At 32.9% G+C, this 17,038-nt stretch overlaps 1 long non-coding RNA gene across 2 annotated transcripts in view; it reads left to right on the forward strand.

The window, feature by feature from the left end:
* Positions 1–9,656, forward strand: part of LOC146997670 (uncharacterized) — a 50,245-nt gene extending 40,589 nt beyond the window's left edge. For both annotated transcript variants that reach the window (XR_015040761.1, XR_015040762.1), the window contains one exon: positions 9,310–9,656. This is a non-coding gene — a long non-coding RNA (uncharacterized LOC146997670). The remainder of the gene's footprint in view (positions 1–9,309) is intronic.
* Positions 9,657–17,038: the final 7,382 nt, after the last annotated feature.

Below are 17,038 nucleotides of genomic sequence, written 5' to 3' on the forward strand. Positions count from 1 at the left end.
TGTTGCCTGTTCAAGAGTTTGTGAAAGAACGGACGTAAAATTAAAAATAACTGATGGTCTTCTCCAAGGCGAGCTTAAAAATGATGGAAAGATCTACACAAGAAATGTTGTGCACAAAGAGATCTTTGGCATGTGAATTAACATTTTATTATTTAAATCTCCTTTATTTATTGAGCTAGCGGTGGATCTTAAGAAATGTACCAACAGTGGTTTCCTTCATTGCACTTTAAGCAATTAAGCAAGTAGAAGGGGGAAACTCCGTGGGGCAGTAAGCAAAGGGGCGTCCTCGCCGCGTGCACTGGTCAATTCAGTTTGAATCAGCAGACATCTTTGCACAAATCATTTTAATTACAATTTATAATATCTAGAACAGTGGTCATTTTGTATAACCACCGGGCTTTCTAGTTCATGTGTTCACTTTTCAGGTGATGTTACCTTATATTACATGGAAATGTAGGGGTCATCTATTATTTACCCGAAGTAAATAGATAGTAGCCCCTTACCCTATGTTGACCTATGTTGTGCTTCATAAGGTTTGCGGTGCTTATTTCTTTCCTGTAAAGGTACTACGTTCGCGTGCATTATATCTGCATTTAATTACATTTCTCTGTTGCTGGAGCATTTCTTTGAAGGTTAAATTACACTGCATAGCTCTTGACATCTAGCAGCAAAAATGTCGATCACCTTTGGAATTTTATTCCTCAAGTGCTTATTCTTGACCGCATATCTTAGGAATGGGAATAAATCCTTTTCTGAATTTAGCTTCTTTATTTGAAGGGAATTTGTAAACGGGCAAGAAAATAGATAGTTTTCGGGAGGAGCCTTTTCACCACATGCACAGGAGTCTTACGAAGAGAGATTTCTCGCATAGAGGTACATGGGAAAGGGACCGTGTCCCATGATAAATCACGTGATATGTCTGGAGAGACCTAATACCTCAGGCCAGCAGAGTGAGTCGAAGGCCTCTCTGAGGTCTAAGCATAGTACAGAAGAATGTAGATTTTGGGCTTTGTTGTTAGAAATTTGGATTATTGCTTCGTTGATTGCATGTATTGTTCTCCTATTGGGTGTGAATTCAAACTGCAAGTTACTGATGCTATTTGATTTTCTCATGTGGTGCCTGAGGTGATTCGCAAGGGCTCTTTCAAAAACTTTTCCCAGCGCTGGGGAAGCTTATTGACCTATATGAGCTCCGATTAGGCGCATCTTGACCTGTCTTGTTGAACAGAATTATGTGTCCTATCTTGAAGCAGGAGAGAAAAATACCGTATTATAGACATTTGTTTATTAGTATCGGGACAAGAGAAGGGAAGTGTTTGTTTATTATTTTTATTATAACGTTATCTATCCCATCTGGACCTGGAGCATTTTTCTTTGGGAAATTGTTTATAGTATTATTAATTTTTAATTCTGTGAGGGGAGCTTTTTCTATTGCAGTTGTTTGACCCTGAGGTATCTGAAATCGAATGGTAAATTATTATTTGTGAAGGTTTGAAAATTTTGTTTGCTCAGATTTTGTATGCAGAGCACGCTGGCTGATGCGAGCAGTGTGTGGTCGGGATTTATCCTACTCATGAAGGGCATTGGGCACTCCATGAAGGTAGGGAAGCGTCACCGGCCGCAGCATATCATCTACGTATCGTTCGTCCATCATAGTGGCCTGAATATGAAATAGAGGTGACCTGGAATCGTATGAAATTGAACTCCAAACCTTGATGCCGCGTTATCGCGCGTTGGGGTGTTGTACAATTGCTGCTGGATTGGACCTGTCTCTACATCGACACCACACTCGTACGCGGCAACCATCATTGGAGAAACAGAAAACCATCTAAAATCACGATCATCTAAAGTCACGACTCATATTGCTCTACCCGGCACCACTGCAGACGTTGGTGTCTATGATGTGAGGTCAATGGCAGTCATCTTAACGGGCGCCACGAGTGCAGGCCACTAATCGACGACAAAAGGTTCTGTTCGATATGGGAACATCCAAGGTTCTTGAATATGCTGCAAAATGGAGGTAGACGTGGCTTGCGGGTGCTCCACCACTTGTCGGCAAATGCTTTGATCCACCAGTGCTGACGTCCCAATGGCTGCCCTGCAACCCTCGAACTCGTCACATTTCCTTGTTCCAATAATTGTTGCCACAGCCGGTGCACTGTGGACGCGTCCAGGTGTGTGTCAGCTGAGATTTACCATACTGACCAACTTGCCCTTCGTAGTCTGATCACTATGGCCCTCGTAAAATCGCCTACTTGCTAGAACTGTCTCCGTTGACAACGGTCTGGTGCTCTTTTCCATTACACACGTCCTCTGAGACAAGAACAAATTTTTTAAGATATTTACCCTAGCAGAAATAACGGCACGAAAAATTAGCCATTCTGCGGGTTCCTTCACTTTTATCTTCTACAACGTGCACTGTAGAGCTGCGTATTTCACATCATTCGCATAACTCCATGACGTGTGTCTACCCTGAAATTTGCATACTTTTCGGGTCACTCCTTCTTGGTATTACATTTTCAATCTCAGGTAGTGTAATTCATACTGGTCTGCTGTCTGGTTTGAGTTCTCTATAAGTCTGATTTATCTGAACAGCCTATCATCTATCTATGCAAAAAAATACATACATTAAATTTTGTATGTATTTCCAAGGCCTACAAGGATAAATTCAGTTCGTTTGATAAAAAAGACCACTTTTATGAAACAATCTAATATTTCATTTTAAAAACTAACCTCGCTTTTGGAAAATTTCGTTTAAAATAGAATTTTTAAATATAAAAACGACACACTCTATTCGTGAAGTAAGGAAACTTCACCGCCAATAACTAAATAATTCGAAAATTCTTACGTGATGTAAATATTTTGCGATAATATAGATAAATATTTATTTAACTTACTTAATTTACAAATAATACATTAAATGTAATAATTTTAGTATTTTTAGTCTTAATAAATTACGTTATTTTAATAATACAGATTATGCACTATTATTTGTCATAGTAAATCTGCAAAGCTAGCTTATATCCTGGGCAAAAAGCACATAAATATCTTCGATAGTCAAGGTAATCTCTGCAAGGTAACGATGAGAAATTTCATTCCCATGCACACGATGCTTATTCTTGACAGTTCCTCGTTCATCCAGCTCGGAGAAGTGAAAGCTAAGCTATGTCACATTAAAAGATGAAAAAGTGTCGGTCATAAAAATAAATGAGTGGCATAATGCGAAAATAGGCACACATATTTTATCTTCCTTAGCATATTCGTGTTTGCAGGAAAATTTCCTCAGTATAGAAAACTTTTCTCACTTAAACGATAGATGCAACCTGCTTGAAATAAAATTCCTTTTCTGAGCGGCATCCTGTAAAGGATGCCTTGCATCTGATTCATGCTAAAAGCGTAAACTCCCAAATAAAAAAAGCTACCGTACTATTCTAATACATTATTGCATGGAGGATATATATTGTTAGATTTCATGATTGCTAAATTTCCGATCATAATTAACTTGTCATTTATTTAATCATTTATATTAAGAATAGAAAAGCAGTTTTTAATAAATAATTTATAAAGTCTTTTATTTATTTTATAATAAATAGTTTATATTAATTGTATTTGAGTTAAATTTGCATTAAATAATTCGTACTTCTAATATGTTTAATTATTAGCCCAAATGGGCGTTAGCCCCGAAGAGCTATTTGTCTAGAAACGGCATTTTGCGACGAACCACTTAAAATGGCCGAATGAATTTTCAAACTGTTGCCGCCAAATATTATCGCCCTGTAATAATATTTAACGAAATTAAATAATGAAGAAGCTACATGAATGTATGTATGTTTCTCACATTGTGAAAAAAGGTACCTAGAGTCACCACTTTCTGAGTAACGTAGTCCTCCACCCGGATATTGATGCCTGGAAGCCCGAATTTGTTTTACTGTCTTTTTCATATTCAGTAAAACTTTAACGAAATTTTGATTAAAAACTCAAAAATTTCAACGTGAGCAGTGGCAACACTGCATGGAATAAAACATTTTCATCTTCATTGCACGAGACAGTCTATCAGAAATTCAAAAGATATGCTGTTTATAAATATTTATAGCTCAATGCGGCGTTAGTCCAAGTGCTCTCGAAACGTGTATGTGTCTGTAAATGAAAACAATGCCCGTTCAGGCTCAATATAAAATATGAAAGCTTCTAGCGTTTTTTAGTACGTTTTGGAATCATACACTGTAGACTCTACCGAAAAGACAAAGTAGCGAATTCTCGCTAGGTCTTGGAAGAATAGATGACTGTACAAGAAGGTTTAAATAACCTTTTTATTTGAACTAAACGTAACAGACACGCACCCACTCGGTGCTCACATTCTACCACCAGTGCATTTCACTATAAAGTAAGATTTGGCTCTACGACTGGCTTCTTCTTTATCTAAACTGCTAAATCGGCTGCACACAGCAAAGTCGAACCTAGAGTATCAATAGAATCTAAAGTGAATGCCTAAGCACCAATTATTCACTTACTAAGCTACTTTGAACACGCGGCATAAATTCGTAACTAAATCACCTCCTACTACGAACTTTTAAAACCACTGCTTAAATACTGATTCCGAACTCACCTAGATTTCCATACACGTCATTAAAATTTACATTCTGGCAGGAAACTGAAATCAGAAGGAAAAGAAAATTTCTTCTAACTAAAAATAATTAGTTAGAATAAAATAAGGTCTTTAAAGTATTTCCCATCAAAACTTAAAGATTTGAAAATAAGGTCGTTAAAACTATTTCTTCGGAAATATAAAATTGTAACTTTACTTGAATTCAAGAAACACAACTTACAACCTTGACTAACCTATTTTACGTTGAATCTCATTTCCTTATAGTGGATCTGGATAGAAAACAAAATTAGCACAGGGTTTTTTTTTCTTTATATATAATAGATGCGTTTGGCTAGACAATTCATCAAAATTCATTGTTATTTCCCATTAGTTTAATTTTCCACTCCTAGCTCTTCAGCATGTGAATGTACTTAATTTTCAACGCATGTGAAAGTGGAGTGCTTTAATGACAACTTCACCACCTGAGCGACAACCTACATGTTAAAGAACTCAGACACACTAGACTTCAACAGACTCTTTATATTCAAACTCATCCTAGAGTACTTATTTAAAATGCATTAAACTTTGTGTTCAGCGGGAGAGCCTAATATTTAACATACCTAACCTACATGTTAAATTTTTCTTCCGCTAGCTTTGCATTTCGGTCTTAAATTTTTCTTTTGAACTCAAAACTTACGTAAGTGGCTGCTACTCATGCATTTAAAAAGAAATTAAAAAAATTTCAGGAAAATTTTATCATTTATTTTTGAAACACCAGGACGAATATGTGTAGATATATTTATACATCTCTCTCTCTCTCTTTATATATCGAAGCTTATTCAAAAATCAAGACCTTTAAAATTTAAAGAGACAAAAGGGCAACACATTAGCACATGTAAACTCTAATTATCAAAATATTCATGTACACGTTCAAAACTCTTCTTCAAGGCACAAAAAAGATTAGCATCGATCACGAATTTTACAATAATGACGAATATTTAGAAAGGTGCTATTTGAAGATTTGAATTAAAACATGAATTCGAAATTTACACTAGTACTCTTAAGTTTTTTATTTCAGGTTTAAGGTTCCAACCTTAAAGTTACAACTATGTGTGTGGAACCCTGAGAACTGGTAAGTGAATAATCGCTTTAGCTCACCCAAGCGGCACACGACGTTGCAACTGGTCTGAGTTTTCAAAGTGGTCGTGGTAACTTTTACGATGTCTTTACAATGTTGCTAAAACGCAAAATATTTGCCGTTGCATCTTGGCAATTTGTCGACGTCTCTGAAATGTCATGATTGCCATGATATGACCGCTTTTAGACGTGGTTGTTTTATTATTTTTTTAGTTCATCAGCGTTACTTTTAGAATGAAAAGAGACTAAATCTGCCCTTTGAAGAATCTGAAGTCCGCATAAGATTAACTTTGCAATGTTTCATTACTTTATTTCATCTAAATATATTAATCTAAGTTAGATTCATATAATGAAATATAAATTTAATATAAATACTTTTGATTTATTAAATTTAATTAGTACTAAAAATACGTGCTAAATTATTGTTTAAAATTTTGTTAAAATAATTAATACTTAAAATATTTTTAAAACTATTATAGCAAAATATTTAAAAATGAAACTAAGCTACAAGGTTAAGTTATGGGTTTTATAAAGTTTAAAAAATCATATTTCTGTAATCAATGCAAATCACATGTTAGCAATTATTTCACTACTGAATTTATCTATTACTTTTAAAGTAAGGAATAATTTATTTGAATTAATATGGAGACATAATATGAAACATTTTACCTCATACAGTGCAAAAAGTACAATTTTCGTGTGTGAAGATGTATTCACGGATAAAAATGGGGCGATTTTAAGAACTCCGAAAAAACGTCCAATGTTAAAAGATGATGCATATCCATGCATATTTAACGGCTGTCCAATATATATGGCGGAGTTTTTTTTTTGGGGGGGGGGTTATTAGATTTAGGTATATTTCTGTATGAAACATTTTTGATCACATTTATTAACTACGTTATACAATCTTCCATTTGCATATCTTGGATATATAGAAATTTATAATTGTATTTTTAATATGAAACTCGAATAAATTTATACTTGTGTTCAGGTAAAACACTGATTACGTTACCTTACGTTTCCTAATTTATCATGAAAGGGACAATTTTCAATGTCTCTGAAATTTAACAGAAATAAATGCGATAATGCTGTCATCAGAAATGCTCTTTTTTTACCCACATATATATCTTTACTTTTATTTATGTCTGAATTAAGTTGTATTTACTTAAAATTTACTATTATTGTTATATATTTATAATAACCACTTTCATAATTATCCTCACTTAAGAAAAGAAAATGATGAAATCTTAAATAACCGTAACATAGAATTTAAGTTATTTAAAAATATAGTTTAAAGTACAGAAAACAATTAAGGCTATTATTATTTATGTATATTTAGTCTAAAGAGGAAAAATTGTATTATCTTCTGGTTTTCAGGAAATTATAAAATGTTTAAACTTCAGAAAAATACAAGGAATACAAAATTTTAAAAATGAAGAGAAGTATATTGATTATTAACCTTATTTTTCTGCATAAATCAATATGTAACACAAAGACATAATAACGACATTTTTAAAACTGTTGCAAAAAGGTTGAATTTTGCGAACATTTAGGCGTCGTTAAGACGTCGTGATACGATGCTTTCACGATCAAAATATATCCTGCGAAAGACGCAATAACGACGTCTATGCGACAAGAACCTCCCTGCAACCGCTGCAAAATAGTGTTTCCCTGGCATCTGGGCATCTTAAAGACGACATATAACAATGTTTTCCCAACATGACTCGCGACCAACGTCGTTACGACGACGCCGTGCTAATTAGGCAGGAAACAGAAACGTAAACTCAAGAAGAGTTCATTTATCTTTATTGCTCAAAATAAAGATTAACAGATGGCCCTTTCTCAGGACGTACAAAAAAGCCTCCACTTAGTTCTTAAACTCAAGAGTGCTAAGAAAATTAAACTGAACTAATGCTTAGCTAAAAAGATACAGCCGAAGGTATCAAAATTCTACAGGAGTTGGCCCCTAAATATTAATTAAATGGCTAAACTATCAAGGGCCTGAAATATGGCCGAGCGTGGTAATAGCTTTCAGAGAGTGGTAGCCAAACGGTGAAAGTGCGCTAGTCAGTATCTCCGAGACTCTAACAAAGTCAGTGGAACTTGGACTTAAGTACTGCTCTTCCTTCATTTGCATTTAAACGCGATTCTAAAAAGACACTCTGGCAGGAAATTTGTAAGATGAAATTAGAAAGGATAGGAAAGTTGCTTTAATTAAAGATAACTATTTAAACTTAACATAAAACTTTCTATGTTAAAATAAGAAGAATACTGCATACCTAAAGTTGCAGCATTGCTTGTGAATTTGTATTGAAGTATTATAATTTAAATAATCTTTAAAATAAATTTTAATTGTTGAAATATTTATGTATTTGTTTGCGTGATTCGATCGTAAAATTACCAAGACATTTTGAAACTGTAATAAAAAACACAAAAATTAAATAAAATCCAGCAGTTACTGTAAAAAAAAAACTTATTTTGATAACTTAGAAGTATAAATAAAGAGATAACTTTCAAAGTAACATAGTGAGTATATATATATGTATATATATATATCAGGGTTGTTCAGAAAAATGCCTACACACTTCGAACTATGGTAGAAAATTTATTTTCCAATCTATAACGTTAAATATCTGGGAAAAGTAAGGCTATATTCCACTTTGAAAAATAAGTGTACTTTCTGGTCAAAGTGAATGACCCAAGTGATGTTTAAAGTAAACGTTCAAAATGGGGACTTTTAGCATTGATGCGTATTTAGTGAAGTGAGTCAAGGTTATGTAGTTTACAACAGTTACCTTATCTTTTAGTGTGCCCTATGAAACAAATCGAGCGATGTAAGATCTGGAGAGCGTCAGGAAACTCGATTGATCCCCTGCGTCCTATCCACTGGCTTGGTACATTATCGCTCACCACTCGCAGTTGCATCATTTCCATGTGTCATTTGCCTTAAAGACATCAGTCGTGAACCTTGGAGCACTTCCAGCACTGGAACTGAGGCATCATCTCATTACGTGTAGCCGCGAGAGGTCACCCTAGCAGGACTTTCTGCACATCACATCTGTTCCGCAAACCACGAATTTTTCTCGTAGAAGTGTAATTGAATGTGATTGAGTGTGAATGTAATTGAATGTAAACGTGAGTACGGGAATGATCCCCCTTCGAGAGTGGATCAGTCCCGTACTCACAACTCCACAGTCTCTGAACCACGGAAACATTCTCAAACGCCATTACTACTCCACTCTTGAAAGCTCAAACATACGCCCGCCATATGCATGTTACTCTCTTGGAACTAACTGGGTTGCCCAGCTAGATCGGCGACTCTGCCGCCATCTGTTCAGGAAACATAGTATTAGGTTTTCTTATAAATTTAGCCTTGCAGGGAGGTAAATAAATTTTCTACGTGAGTTCAATGTGTGTATACATTTTCTGCCGCACCCTGTATATATATATATATATATATCACGGAAATTTACCACTGATAGATAGTATTTTTTGGATTTTACATATAGTGTTTTCATAAAAAATATTTATATAGGCAAATGTATTGCTTTTATGACTAAATTAGTTATTTTCATCTTTAAACTCAGGTGTTAGCACTTTTCATTTGCTCTGCAGTCTTCTGGAGTGCGGTTTTAGCTGAAGACAACTGGAGAAGAGACAGCCTTGATGATTATCGAGGGTACGTGGAAGAAAGATACCAACATGACAGAAGAGATTTCAAGAAGGGCCATTTTGGCGATTACAGAGGAGGAGGATATGGCGGAAAATATGGAATAGAATATAAGAAATGACATTTTAACAACATTTCATTTTAACCATTAAAACTGAATTTAGAAATGACATGTTTAACAGGATAATCGTATTTTCTATAAAGTTGTCTTCAATATTTCAAGTAATTTCAAATATAATAAAGAATCAAATATTAAAAAATTAACACATGAAAAATTATTTCCTTCAATCTTAAAGTTTAATTGCAAAATATTTTGACGTAAGAAGATTTATAAATTTGTTAATGTTTGTAAAATCCTTTAAGTATTCCTAAGGAAGATCGTCAGACTGGCGCTTCAGTAAAAGACCTTAGCTTGAATTGTCCCTGTGGAATGAAAAAGATTGCGATTGGTCTGTGCAATTTAATATATTTTTTAACTTTGACACTCAATTTAATAATGTATGATATTTTATTGTCTTTATTTAGAATTTTTAACTTAATTACAAAATTACATATATGTCCGAGTTGAAATATATAATATTAAACTGAGGTGTGTCAATAATCGTCTAAGAATATCTCATAACCTACAGATCTGAATAGATCCCCCTCTCTCTGAAAAAAAAAATAAATAAAAGGGAAACTGGTTTGAAAATTCAGCTGGGTATGTTTCCATTTACATCTCGGTCCTAGAATTTCCGCATCCGATAAAGGATTCTAATTATAATCAGAGAAACTATTACAATTTCTAACTAATTTTTAACTAACTAAAACTACTTCTTATCAAATTTAACCACAATTTTATGAAGTTAACTAATAATTTGTTCACACTTACTATAAACACACGATAACAGAAAAGCAAAATCTAACACAGAACTTTGTTATCCCTACTTGTGGTAATACAACTACAGCCGTAACAAAATAAATGATGAAATGTTTCGTCTGCTACAGCCACTGCTTGGTAAGCTGAAGTTATTGACGGGATTATTTTTTCAATCAGTTGCAACGTAGCTTGGTAGAATTGGAGAAAACAACTAGCTTTCCTAGAATTTACAGAAGTCGGTTTAACGCTGCCGTTCTAACCTTCTTTTCTGGGGATGGTTCTTACAGCAAGTAGCAACAATCATTGAGAAAGGAAGGAAAGAAAAAAGAAAAAGTTCGAGCTCGGTTTCTCACTTTCTCTCTTTGTAAGCACTGACACATCTTCCTAGCATTTGAAAACATTCCGTGACTTAGCATAAAGCTTCATATATTTTGATGTATTCGGAGGTAAACATCTTGAAATTATGTCATAAATATAAATATAGATATATATTTTTTTCTTTTTCTGCAATATTTCAGAGTCCTAACTACGTGAAGAAGCATATTTTTAAGCAGCATTTCATTTTGATGGAATTTTATGCTAGAGTTGTCGCGTGCTAAGAACAGTTTAAATTTGAATGATGTGCTTTCACATGTTTTCGTTAGTTACATTATAAATAAGTTTTAAAGTAATTCGATTTTATTTGGTTAATGACTACAAAAATTAAATTTATCGTATTATTAGTATATAAATAACGCATTGTTTCCCCTAGATTCACAAAGCATCTTTCTGGACCATTTCTTAGAATATAAGATGATTTTTAGCTTCTCAGGTATGTTTCAAATCAAAACCTATAACTATTTTATGAGTAATGCTCTGTATGATAAATTTCAAATTAGAGCAACTTTTACTTTAATAGTTAAATATTGCTGCTGATTTCTGATTTTCATGTGCTTAACATTCAATGAGAATTTCTGGAAGGGAATAAAAAGGTTTATTAATTTTATTTAAAACTTGTAGCCAAATTATCATAAAATATAAGGAAATAATTCTTTTAGCACTTATCAAAAATTCCTTCTGACCCTTGAATTCAACACTAGACATTCTAAATATTATACTGCGTTACTCCCTCAACACTTCGTTGGGCGCAATATGTTTTGGAACACATTCTGGTGCATTTGAGTCTGAAAGGCACTTTTTGATTTAGTAACTTTTTTTTATAGAAACATTTTTTTCTTGCAAAAATCAAATAATATCAATTATTATTAAACCTCCGCAAGTTTTATAAATGATTAAGCGATTTAAAAATTTTTATAGTCTTGAAACCTATATTTATATTAAACACATTTTGTAAACAACTTTTATGATGTTGTTGCAGAAGACTAATTATAGATTTAAATTTAATTAAAACTAGAACATAAGTATAATCTCTCATTCATGTGATTCAATAGGATATATCTGTTCTTATACTTCTTTTTTTAGCACGGAGGACACATAAAAACAGCATATAAGAGGCAGATTGCTGTGTGACACTTATAGCACTCATATTAGCTTAATTTTCTCTCACGAGTCTCCAAATAGCATGCTTCACATTTGAGTCTTTATGGAAGTATCTGTGGCTCATCGTAATTTGCAGGTTGTTGTTCTTGGTTGGAAGCGTATCACTTTAATTTTTGTTATAAGTATACGAGCATCCCAATAGACTTCAGACGTTGAGCAAGTTACCCAAGCACAGTTGATTTATGAACAACCTTCTGTTAAGAACTGAGTACCCATTATTTATATATATGATCTGAGGATTGATTGAAGTAATGTTTGACATTGTAAAAAAGATTACCATCGGCCACCGTTTTTTCATTCCAATACACATTATACGAACCGCACATTTTATCTACAATATCTACTTGGTTTCATGGCAGAAACTGTTTATTTCTGGTTTATGTTTTTCAAAGGAGAAAGATCAGCAGCTTTCTCATCATGCAATGATGATACAAGAAGGACACTTTTGTTTTTCCTTGGAACTCAGGACACCAAAACATTATCATCGCTACTGAAGCTAAAATTACTAGAGTGTCGTGGTCTGGCTTTGTCCCAAATAAAAGTCAATATTTACTTCAATGTCGTCGTCGTCTCTTGTTCTGTCTCTGATCCCTCTTCACGTTCCGCTACACCATTCTCTGGAACAATATGTAGCTTTCGACATCAAAAACTTTATCTTTAGCATCCTCATCTTCTTCATCTGATGCCTCCAATAAACGATGGATTTCTTCAATATCTTGAGGGTTTCTCAAATCAAACTTTCTTTTTTGGATATGTTGAAGTCTGAATCAAACAAATGTTTATAATGTTGTTACGAAAACGTCTTTGTAAATTCTGTAACAAGCAATAATTTAAGTTATTAAAACATTTTGCAATTCATGACATGATCAGGAACAATAGGCTTGAAAAAGCCATTGCGCCTGATCATGTCATGAACTGTAGATATACATAAAATATTACTCAAATAAAAACATACTCAATTGTGTAGGTAATCACAATTAGGGTTAACATTTAAACAACTTTTTAAATTATTGATAATTCTACAAATATTGCATGCAGATTAACTAAGAGCATAAAATCTTAACCGGAACATAAGAAAAACAGTATTCAAATATTTTTCATTAAAAATGGCTTATATGAAAAATATAAGCCATTTTTAATGAAAATGTAAACAAAGAAATAATTTTAAAATATTTCGTATAATAAATTATTTTATTATACTAAATTGCTAACCGAAAAATGTGATACAGTATTAAAAAATCGCAGAAAACTTACTTGTCTAATTTCAACGTAATCAGGCGCAATTAGCCTATTAGATCATTTCATCTGTCAACTGGAAAGAAATATTTTCACTGACTGACTTTACGGACTGCCAGTGGCACTAGACAAGGGGAAGCTGAATGGATGGAGAAGGTGTGATGACGTTTAAATAAAGCAGGGCAAACAAATGTGCTCGAAGTGTGCCTAGTAGATTAAATGCTCCCGACGAAGTGTTAAATACGAATCTCATATATTGGGTTTTTAAAACACTTTTAATACATTGTTTTCCAATATGAACAGTTCTTGTTTAAATTGTTTTATGAATATACTTGTCAAAAGTAGGAAATTTTGAAATAAAAAATACATTCTAAGAAGAAATCTATCTCTTACTTAAACATTAAAATTAAAGAAAAATTTTCAATGTACATTACATAAATAATGCTTCAATTCTCTTATATGAAAAATATAAGCTATTTTTAATGAAAATGTAAAATATAAAGAAATAATTTTTAAATAGCAGACGATAGTGGGATTAAATTATCTCGATTTCATTTTTACTTCCTTGTACGAAGTAAAGGAAGTATTGTAATAACCAAAAATTCCGGGTCTATGATACCCGGCATTTCAAAGAAAATATCCATTTCGACAGCTATCGAAAGTAATTTAACGATTTTTTTGACTGAAAAATGTACGTAAGTACAGAATAAAGGACTGCTTTTCACTAAACGGAATATAAAATTAATTTAAATTGGATTCAGAAGAGATTTTCTGCGACAACTCAAAAATGAATAGCCTCATCAGAACGTTGAAATTTTGTATATAGGACTGATATAACGTGTAATTGTGTATCCCCCTTTCTGGTTGTAGTCGGCATGTATATATATATATATATATATATATATATATATATATATATATATGTATATAATATATATATATGTATATAATATATATATATATATATATATATATATGTATGTATATAATATATATATATATATATATATATATGTATATAATATATATATATATATATATATGTATGTATATAATATATATATATATATATATATATATGTATGTATGTATATAATGTATATATACGAACTCATTTCCTGGGCTCGGAGAGTTCAGTTTTTAATTCTATACGTTGGGAAATTGTACATTTTTTGCTACCAAAAATTGATTGAATTATGCTTTTCTTATGTTCCGGTTAAGATTTTATGCCTTTGGTTAATCTGCATGCAATAGTTGTAGAATTATCAATAATTTAAAACTTGTTTAAGTGCTTAGCCTAATTTTTTACCATAGCAGCTATATTTGTTACATATGAAACTTAGCAGAATAATGAATTAAGTCATTTTCTGCACCTTCAGTGCCTTTTTGCCGAGTAGGACCAATAGTACACTTCCAGGTTTGCGCTCCGAAAAATCTGCCTTCTTCCCTCTTGGCCGATTTGCTTGTTTTTGCTTAGAAACTCTAGCTTTAATTGTAATTCTTTTTAAATTGTTTTAACTGTATTTATTGTCTTATGTTTTTCTATATTTTTCAAATTTTAATTAACATATTTTGAGGTTTTATGTGTTTTTGCCTTGCCGCAAAGTTGAGAACGGAATTAATTGAATGAGAAATCTATCCGTTATGAAAATCGAGAAAATATTTGTAAATGAAATGCGGCATAAAATGCGTATAATTTAATATCCCGTACAAGAAAATAATGTGGTGTCAGCATCAGACTTTTTTAGTCTACATTCCATAATTAATATAAATATATCATATAATATAAAATGAAATTACACATATGCGTACCTGTTAAATATTACGCCTAGAATCTGTTTCGAAGGCCTGTTTGTGTATCTGTTATCATAGCAAACTGTCATGTTAAATAATGCATATATTTAATATCAAAATCTGTTGAGTGCAAGTATCAGTATTCAATTCTTTTGTTGTTTTTGGTTCTTAATATCTGAGAGAAATCTGTAATCCAGGAGAAAGTTAATTGACAATCCAACATTTCGGCAGTTTTTAATTAGACTTTTTACTGACAGCAAACTTTGCAAATATATAGTATGCTCCTGTAGGTTACTCTTTGGGCATGAATGAGAACTTTTAATGGGGACATTAGATATGGAGTTTAAAACTGAAATTTCTGGAAAGAAATGATTTGCTTGAGAAGCAATTCAGCAATCTGGGATCAATAAGAGAACCACCTGTGAGAGGTTCTTGTACCATGGAATGCATAAAAGTTGTTACCACCGTGTATCACCCTATATTCAAATTCTTAAAAACTGTCAAGATGATGCGGCATTTTCATATGCTTACATCACCTTGGTATAATCACCAATTTTATGAACATAATAATTAATAATAATAATCATATAATTTATTTTATTATTACCCCATAAATTCGTCTGTTCTCCCAAATTCGAGATCTTTCCATGTTACGTAACACTTAATACAGATACCTCTAGTCCAATCAAAATAATTGAAGACCAAAACTTTTCTAACTCGAACTGAAACCTTTGGCCCTCTCCCTTCTTCCTTTGAATTGCGGCATCCACTTTCGCTTAAGCTTTCCTCCTGGCAAGATGCTTTCCTGCTTCCCTTCTCAAATGCCTACGTCATTCCTTTTAAAAAAACCAATGTACACAGAAATTTATCATATTTAATTATGATTAAATAAGTGTCTGCCAAATTAATTGGATATGTGTGAAAATAAAGATTGGTGATTTATCGAAATCCAATTCGTTATCTTCATATGTATGCCTTAATCATAAGCCACGACGATTGCAAGCCTACGCAGTAAATTATGACATATATATATATATATATATATATATATGTAAGTAATTTTAATTATTTTCCTTCATAAAAGTCACTTTTTTAACGATGTTTAAACCAAGAAATCTAGGAATATTCCAATTCTATTTCCAATATCCAATATGGGGGTCCAGTTCTTTTCCTAATCACGAAACTATGGTGAAGCTTTACCGGCCAGTACCTATTATAAATAAAGTGACCAGTCTTTGTTCTCTACCATAAAAACATTACGTATATTATTCTTTATTTAAGGTGATCTTCACTGCTGATGTCCAAAATCGCTTGGAATCTTATTGGTCATCTTACAGCGTTTTCACCCCTTTTTTAATCAAAAGAGTTGTCAATTATTTATGAAAAATTTATTTTATCATTTTCCAGTTTGGAGGAATTCGTCACATGATTTAAGTCCATGTTTATAATTCGATACTCTATAGTTATTATGCATGTGCCAAAACATTTTATTTCCATTTTTGACTTTATTATAATAGTCGTGTTTGTAGTACGCCTCAGTTCAATTTATGTATTGGTGGCAACCTATCGCACACGGTAGGTAGGACATTTAAGCATAGTAAAATGCAGATCCGAAATTGAATAAAAGTGTGTGTGTGTGGGGGGGGGTGATTATGGCAAAGCCTCGAGGGCTATCTGCCTAAGGGGAGGGATGCCTTCGTGGAGGACTTTCTAAGGGAAACTGGCTCGTATACACGTTACACATGGGGAAAACCACGAAAACGCCCATGCAGCCAGCCTGTTCGCGGGATTCGAACCTCGGACCGAACTACCAGTGTTCAGCGACTTTACCGCTCGGCCGCTGGTGGGCCTAATAAAAGAGAAGTATTAAAAAAATTGTGATTAGAACGTTTAGCAGAAATGCAAAAAGTAAGCATTCGGTAACGAGATTAACTGAGAGTGTTGGATTAATCAATTCATTCTAGTTCAGCACATTAAATTAATGTAATTACTTCTATCATTTCAACGCACAATTCAGATGAACTCATAGAGGGTTTATTTAGCAGATTCTATCAAATATGTGAAGGAAGCATGCAACAGAGCAGATGAAAATAAGGTAAGCAATTGTCTAACGGAAAGTAATATTACTTATAGACTGATCAATTCAAAAGTAAAATAAATAATTTTGATTCAGGCTATACATTAAGAATAGAATTCGAATAATCGTTAAGTACTGACA

Source organism: Stegodyphus dumicola, chromosome 4 (genome assembly GCF_044657685.1).
Source record: "Stegodyphus dumicola isolate Sdum_Otavi_A_Nest chromosome 4, ASM4465768v1".
NCBI classification, from domain to species: domain Eukaryota; kingdom Metazoa; phylum Arthropoda; class Arachnida; order Araneae; family Eresidae; genus Stegodyphus; species Stegodyphus dumicola.